The sequence below is a fragment of the Pteropus vampyrus genome, unplaced genomic scaffold (genome assembly GCF_000151845.1).
Source record: "Pteropus vampyrus isolate Shadow unplaced genomic scaffold, Pvam_2.0 Scaffold568, whole genome shotgun sequence".
NCBI classification, from domain to species: domain Eukaryota; kingdom Metazoa; phylum Chordata; class Mammalia; order Chiroptera; family Pteropodidae; genus Pteropus; species Pteropus vampyrus.
The window spans coordinates 636797-644976 of NW_011889349.1; the positions used below are offsets into that span (position 1 = coordinate 636797).

Below are 8180 nucleotides of genomic sequence, written 5' to 3' on the forward strand. Positions count from 1 at the left end.
CTAGCCAAGGTCTGCTTGCTACTAAGCACAAAAAGAAGCCTGTTTGGCCATATGGCTAAACCACTAGTACCTTGCCACCGTTTTTCTTTAAAAAATAAAAATGAAACAGAACAAAAACAGCAGACAGAAAAACTTCATCTCTTGCCAGAACACTCCAACCACTCTGAAGTAATTGCACTTCTTCAAATGTGTGGATGTTCTCTGGCACTTGTTTTTTCTACTCAGTATACTATTCTCCCACCCTCCCCTTCCACCACCCATATCTAGCTAAGTCTCTCATGTCTTAGTTTTCTGATATGTATAGTCTCTGAGAAGCATTCCTTGGCTGGGTAGGGGCCTGCCTCTGCTTCCCCAGTTACAGGTTCTCGCCCCATCATCTGCTTGTTGGCTTGTCTGACTCCATACTAACCCCTGAGCCCATGAAAGAGGAGCAGGATACATCTATCTCCTGACAGCTACAGTAAGCTCTTGAAACATATTTATTAAACAAATAGAAATAAAAGCAAGGAGACAGAAAAAAAATTAAAGAAGCAGAAAAGATATTTAACTTTTTTCCTAAATGATCATTTATACCTTGTTACAGACACCATAGTAATTGAGAGCTAAAACACCTGAGTCTGGTTGATAGCCTGAAAAGTAACAGGATAATGATACATGAAAAAATCCATGTTATCACTTTTTTTAGCTTCTAAACAGATTAAAATTCCCAGGATACTGTAGCAATAGAGAGTGGGAAACCCTAGATGAAAGATAGTTATTAATACCATTAGTGAGTGATAAATGTTTTGCTTTTAGAAGGAGAATTATCAAAAATGTGCATATCTAGGGCATGAAGAAGACAGTTCTCTTTATTTTGTCTCATAGATGCAAAAAAATAAAAATACACAAAAGTCGTCACTAAATTAAAGTCTGCTTCTTTTGTCATTCGAGCAGGTGATTCTTTGACCCATATAGAACTTTTAGTCATTTCATCTTAGTACCTGTTATGTTCCAGGGACTGTTGGCTTGTCTGACTCCATACTAACCCCTGAGCCCTGAACCCCTAGGCACCAGGGATATAAAGACAAAATTCCTCCCCCCACCCCTAGGGAAGAGGAGAGGAGTGAAGATATGCAAATACCCAAACCTCAGTAATACAAAGCCCAATGAGGTGTTAGAAGAGATATAAATAAGGTACCTTGTGAAGTTCAAAAGAAGTGCTCACATATGGTTTAGGTCAGAAAGCCCTCTGAAAGAGATGGACCTAGGAAGATGGAGATGGAGATATAAGAGGGAAACCATTCCAGGCAATAAGGAAAAGTAAAGCGAAGGGAAGCATAGTACACATCTAGTCTCCACAAGTCCCAGTGAGGATGGACTGAGAGTGTCTATGTTAAGAACATCCCAAAACAAAATTATTCTTGATTATCAGCATCTCAAAACAAATTTATTATTGATTATCCTGCTCACCTGAGATCATTGATATGGTCAGCAAGACTAGTCATGCAAAATAGTACTTTGCTAAAAGATCATCTCTTTCCTTCCTTAGGCTTCTTCTGAAAAAATTATAAAAATGTCTAAAAATGTATATTGTTCGTTCTAAGTAAGCATGCTCAAAACAGAAGACATGAACTCAAGAGAAGTCTAATTAAAATCTTGGACTAGAAATGTCAATCTAGTTTAGCAAAATGGAGGCACTGGGCATGAGGGAGAATAGAGAAACAAATATTCTCTAAAGGCTTAGTCATTATTTAATTGTAAAGAAATATACATTTGAGTATGATGTTAGCAATGGAAAGATAACCATGGTAAAATTAAAAAACATAGTAGAACTTCTAAAATAAAAAGAGTATAAGGAAATGTGATTAAGAGAGTGAAAGTAAAGAAAGAGAGAAAGAGGAAATAATAAAGTTAAATAAATAGTAAACATAAAACAAAATAAAAGGAAAAACATTCAATATATCTGTTATTATACAGTAAACAGGCTGAATTCCTCTTTCAAAAACAGAAATTGTCAATTGGATTTTTTTAAAAACCTAGCTAGATCTTAAATATGAAAAAAAAAATGTGACAAAGAAAGATTAAAAATAAAAGAATGAAAATAGATAGATGGTTAAAGATAGGCCAGATAAATGCAAGCAAAAAGAAAACAGCATTATTCATAATAAGTAAAAAGTAGAAATAATCCAAATGTCTATCAACTGATTAACGGATAAATAAAATGTGTATATCCATAAAATGGAATATTATTTAGCAATAAAAAGGAATGAAATACTGATACGTGCTACAACATGCATGAACCTTAAAAACATTCTGTTGAGTAAAAGAAGCCAGTCACAAAATACCACATATTATCTGATTTTGTTTATATAAAATGTCTAAAATAGGCAAATCTATAGCAACATAAATTACATCAGTGACAGCCTAGGACTTGTTGAGGGGTTAACTGCCAAAGAGTATGGGGTTTCTTTTCAAGGTGATGAAAATTTCATAAAACTGATTGTGGTGATAGGTGCACAACCTTGTGTATATACTAAAAAACCATTGAATTGTAGTAAAAAAATGCAAGAATATATTTTAAATTTTCTAAGTACTCCAAATACTAGAAGTTACATAGGCTGCATTCTCCGAATATAATCCAATAAAATTAAATATTAGTAGAAAAGATATGTAACCATTTGTAAATTAAGAACCACTCCCTTGAATAAATAAAAACAAAAAGTAAAATTTCAAATCATCTATAATCTTGTGACTAATATGCTTCATACCAAAACCATGAAAATATTGATAAAGCTATACAAAAAGGAAATTGTGTAGTTTTAAAGGTTTTTATTTTTTTTAAAAAAAAGATGAATGAATTAAATAGTCAAATTTAAAAACTAGTACAATAAAATGGAAATGAATCGTATAAGTAAACCAAAATAAAATAGAAAAAAAAACTAAAAAAATTAAAATCTAAAATTAACAAAATAACAATTTGTCAAAAGTAGTTGAAAGGATTTAAAAGAACCAATAAAATAGAAAGAAAAAAATATCCTGGCCAGCCCAAATTAGGGGGAAAGGATAGAAAAATAATAATAAACAGTAATCATGAATAAGAAAGGAAATATAACTAGTAATAATAACAATTAAAGAATTCTAAAAGGCTATACATGTAACTCCATGCCAAATAATTAGAAAATCCAGGGGAAATAATAACTTCTAGCAAAAAAAGAAAATACTGTAATTCTCTCATGAAGAGAAAGAAGGTGTAAATAGACTAATAACTATAAAAGAAATTGAAAAAGTATCAATCATTTTAGAAGGTACCAGTTTCAGATGGTTTCATGTTAAGATGTCTTCTCTTTTAAAGAACAAGAAGAAAGTTGGAGGGGATAGATATGTTCATTACCTTCATTTCTTCATTGTGATGATAGTTCCAAGGGTATATGCAAAAGTCAAAACTTATCACTTGAACACGTTAAATATGTACAATGTATTGTATGTCAATTATACCTCTAAAAAGATATTTCAAAGAGACATAGAAAGTAAGATTTCTAGTGATGACTAACTAATCCTCTAATCCTAAACAACTGAAAAAAACTGGACAAAATCAGAGGCTATCATTTTCAAGCATTGGAAAAAAGACAACGAAGACTGATCCTTGAGAAAAGGGAAATAGACAAGATGAGCCTTGTGTTTGTCCTGGATTTTTGCCTGGGGACATTTTCCCAACTACAGTGGAGAGAGGTGGATCCCAAGCAAAGGAGTGGTCTTCCTGAGCTGAGGAGGCAGAAATCAATGTTAGGGGCTGCTGAAGCAACAGGATTTTGCAGGTCAGTGTACAGAAGAGGAGGGAGTAGCACAACAGGGGTTGGAAGGAGGAAGAAGTCTCTACACAGGAATTCCTCTAGATTCTTGGCCAAAGAGGGCTGTGGACTATATGTTTACAGAATGAGACTCTGTGGGGCTTAACAGAAAACAATTGCTCAAGGCTGAGAGCTGAATAGAGATAACAGTTTGCTCAGTGTTGGAACATGTTGGAGTTCAAGCTTAGCCAGAGTAGACATGCTGTACATTTTGGGTATTTAGTTGAGACCCTCGAAAGACCAGGCTTTAGGATTAAGAACTAAGTCCTATAGTAAGGGGCATGCTCTAGGACCAAAAAAAAAAAACCAAAAGAGATTCTCCTAAACAAAATTAAAACCAAACCTGATAGGAACAAGAGGCTTTACTAGTAATTCAACCACCTACAAAAACAAAATAAAACAAAACAAAACAAAACAAAACAAAACAAAAAACTCAAACCCTTAAAAGAATGCAACAAAATTTTTTTTAATGCCTACAGCACCTGGTCTTCCTAAGTGGTTTCCCATCCAAGTACTAACCAGGCCCGACCCTGGTTAGCTTTCAAGATCAGAAAGGATCGGGCTTGTTCACGGTGGCATGGCCGTGGACCAATGTATCATTCATACCTTTAAAAATTACCATGAAAATTACTACAGATGCAAAGATGAAAGAAAATGAAATACATAATCTGGAGAAAAAGTCAATAGAAAAAGACCCTTAGATGTCCTAGATGTTGGAATTGGCAGAAAAGGATTTAACCCAACTATTATCAACAAGTTCAAGGACTTAATGGAAAAATGGACATAATGAGGGAACATCTCAGCCGAAAAAGGAATATATTAAAAAATGGGGTTTATGGAACAAACACACACAATATCTGAAATGAAAAATTCACCATATAAAGTTAACAAAAGATTAAAAAGTGCAGCAAAAAGCTTAAATAAATTTGAAGGATCAATAAAAATTATCTAAGTTGAAAAATAAAGAGAAAAATATGAACGAGTCTTCATGTCCCATGGGAAAGTACCAAATTGTAACATACTTATAATGGGAGCCCAGAGGAGAGGACAGATAATGGGCCAAATGTTCCCATTTGGCAGAAAATATTACCCTGCAGATCCAAGAAGCTCAGCAAATCTCAAGTAGGATAAATACAAACAAACACATACACAACTAGGAACGTAATATTCAAAGTGCTAAAAACCATGGATAAAGAGAAAATCTAAACAGCAACCAGAGGAAAACAAGACACATTTATATATGGGGGTGAAAAGATGCAATGACAACTCATTTCTCATCAGAAACAGATGCCAGAAGACACCGCAGCAAGATCTTTAAAGTGCTGAAATAGAGAAAGTGTCAATCCAGAGTTCTACCCAGTAAAAATATCCTTAGAAAATGAGAGAGAAATAAAGACATGTTCAGATAAACTAAAGTTAAAGAGAGTTCATTGCCAGCCATAAGAAATGCTAAAAGGAAATTCTCCTGGCTGAAGGAAAACGATACCAGATGGAACTCAGATCAGTAGTAAGGAATGAAGAGCACTGGAAATGGAAAATATGTAGATAAATATTTTTCAAATTATCTTTTAAATACAATGTTAAATGTCAATTATATCTCAATATAAACGGAAAATTGTCTTTCATATTTTTGAATTTTCTTTGAAAGACAACTGACTGTTTAAAGCAAAACGGTAATATTGTATTGTGAAGTTTGTATATATACATGAAATACAAGACTATAATAGCACAAGGGAAAATATTGGAGGTATAAATGGGATTATATTGTTGTAGGAGACTTACATTTTACATGAGATGGCATAATATTAAATACTTTTTAAATGGCCACAATTAAAAGTATTAGAAGAAATTTTAGGAAAACATTTATAAAACTTTGGGTGAAAGAAGGCTTCCAAAAGAAAGCAAAACCAGGGGCCTTAAAGGAAATGACTGGCAAATTTAACTTAAAAAAACAAACATATTTTGGGGTTGCAGTAGACACCAAAAACAAAGTAAGAAATAAATGACCAGTTGCTAAAAGCATTTACAACACATATGAAAGACAAAGTTTTACAATTCCTACTATACAAAAAAGCCTGTACAAATTGTCATTAAAAAAATAATAATTTAACAGAGAAGTGAGCAAAGGATATAAACAGGCAATTCCTAGAAGAGGAACCCCAAATGATTAATTAGTAAACATATGAAAAACTGCTTACCATGTCTATTGGCCAGGGAAATTCCAGTGAGCGACACAATGAGATGGAATTTTGTTCTCATCATATTGATAAAGAGAAGTGACATTTAGTGCTAATATGAATGTGGAAGAGGGGGCATCCTCATTCCTTGCTATGAAAAAGGTGAATTGTTACAATCCTTTTGAGAAATAAGATGGTAATATTTACTAAAATTTAAAACATACATGTCCTTTTATCCTGCAGTCTCTCTTTGGAGAATCTATTCTATAATTCCTCTGTAAGTACAAGAATGTTTATGGCAATATTGTTTGTAGATGGAAAAAAAAAAAAAGCCTTAACCAACCCAATGTCCATTAATAGAGGAAGAGTAAAATCCATTATGTATATGAACAATATGGAATATTACATAGCTATTAAAAAAGAACGTATAACATTTTTATTTTTTCTAGGAAAGATATACTACTACTTTATTTTTAGGTGAAAAATCAATTTATAGAGTAATATGTACAGTTTTCTTAATTTTTGTAAAAGTACAAACAAACAAAAATCTCACATAAAATTCTATAGATACAAGCTCCCAATGGCCAAAGCTGGAACAATTTGAGCAACAAGATAAATAAAGAAGTATTGAATTATAACACAAAGTATAAATAATAAATATCCAGGAGTCCAAACAGATATAAATAATTGAACAAATAAATAAATGGGGGAGAAGAGAAAAATCTCCTATGCAAAATTCCAAATGATTTACACAGATATTCTAAAGGGGTACATAAGACTTACTACCTAGATGTGGGCTCTACAAAGGCTCTACAACACTTGTTTTAAAGAGTACAGTGTGTATAGTAAGAAGTAACTTGATAGTGAAAAGACCTGACAAAACCTGTCTTAGCGAGGTGATCAAGGTCAATATTAACAGTGATAAATCATGGAGATAGTAGGTACCCTTGATATGATGTGATGATAATGGCACTTTACTTCTGTGGTCTTCCCCCCAAACCCATATCTCCAATCTAATCAGGAGAAAAACACCAGACAAATCCCAATAGAAGGACATTCTACAAAATACCTGACAAGCACTCCTCAAAACTAAGTTATTAAAAACATGGAAAGTCTGAGAAACAGCCAAGAGGAGCCTAAGGCAAAATAACAATTAAATGCAATGTGATATCCTGGATGGGATCTAGAACATTAGGTAAAAGCCAAGGAAATCTTAAACTATGGATGTTAGTTAATAAAAATTTATCAACGTTGTTCATCAATTGTAATAAAAGTGCCATACTAATGTAAGAGGTTAATAATAGGGAAAACTGGGTGTGAGGTATGTGAGAACTCTCCTCAAAATTTCTGTAACTCTGAAACGGTCCTAAATATTAAAGTCTATTTTTCAAAACTCTTATATATATATATATGTAGTTATATTTATCCATAGATACACATATGAGAAAAGAAAGAGGTAGACTTATACATACTAGGCTGTACACTCTGGTCACATTAAGAGAAAGGAAATAGAGGGAGGCAGGTGGGAGGAGAGTATTAAAATAGTTTCACCTGTTAAAACAAGTATGTACAGAGTGTTACTTCTGAAATTTAAAACATATATTTAAAAATAGCAGTACAAATACCAATGGAGTATAAGTGTATATGTCTTAAGGAGTCAGTTAAAATAAGAGGGATTTTTCACTTGATGCCTCTATGGATAGACCCATGTTGCCCTTTTGTGCCAATTGTGAGATCATGTGACTGTCACATGACCATTCTCTTTCTCAAATCTATCTCAATAGGAACACAATACTTCACTGAGTCCAGAGCCATGAAATGGAAGGCATCCCTGGTAAAAGTGAGATTCTTCAGTTCTTTTTAGTTTTTTATCATTTTATTTTATTTATAATTGTTAAAATTATGTTTAAATTATTATTAAAAATGTTTCTTTGTGATTGCAAATTGGTGTGGCCACTATGGAAAACAGTGTGGCGGTTCCTCAAAAAATTAAAAATAGAACTACCTTATAACCCAGCAATCCTACTTTTGAGTATTTATCTGAAGAAATTCAAAACACTAATTCAAAAAGATATATGCATCCCCATGTTTATTGCAGCATTATTTACAATATCAAGATATGGAAGCAACCTAAGTGTCCATCAATAGATAAATAGATAAAGATGTAGTACATATA

At 32.9% G+C, this 8180-nt stretch overlaps 1 pseudogene; it reads right to left on the reverse strand.

The window, feature by feature from the left end:
- Positions 1 to 4297: 4297 nt before the first annotated feature.
- LOC111733451 lies at positions 4298 to 4416 on the reverse strand (annotated as a pseudogene).
- Between the last annotated feature and the right edge of the window lie 3764 nt (positions 4417 to 8180).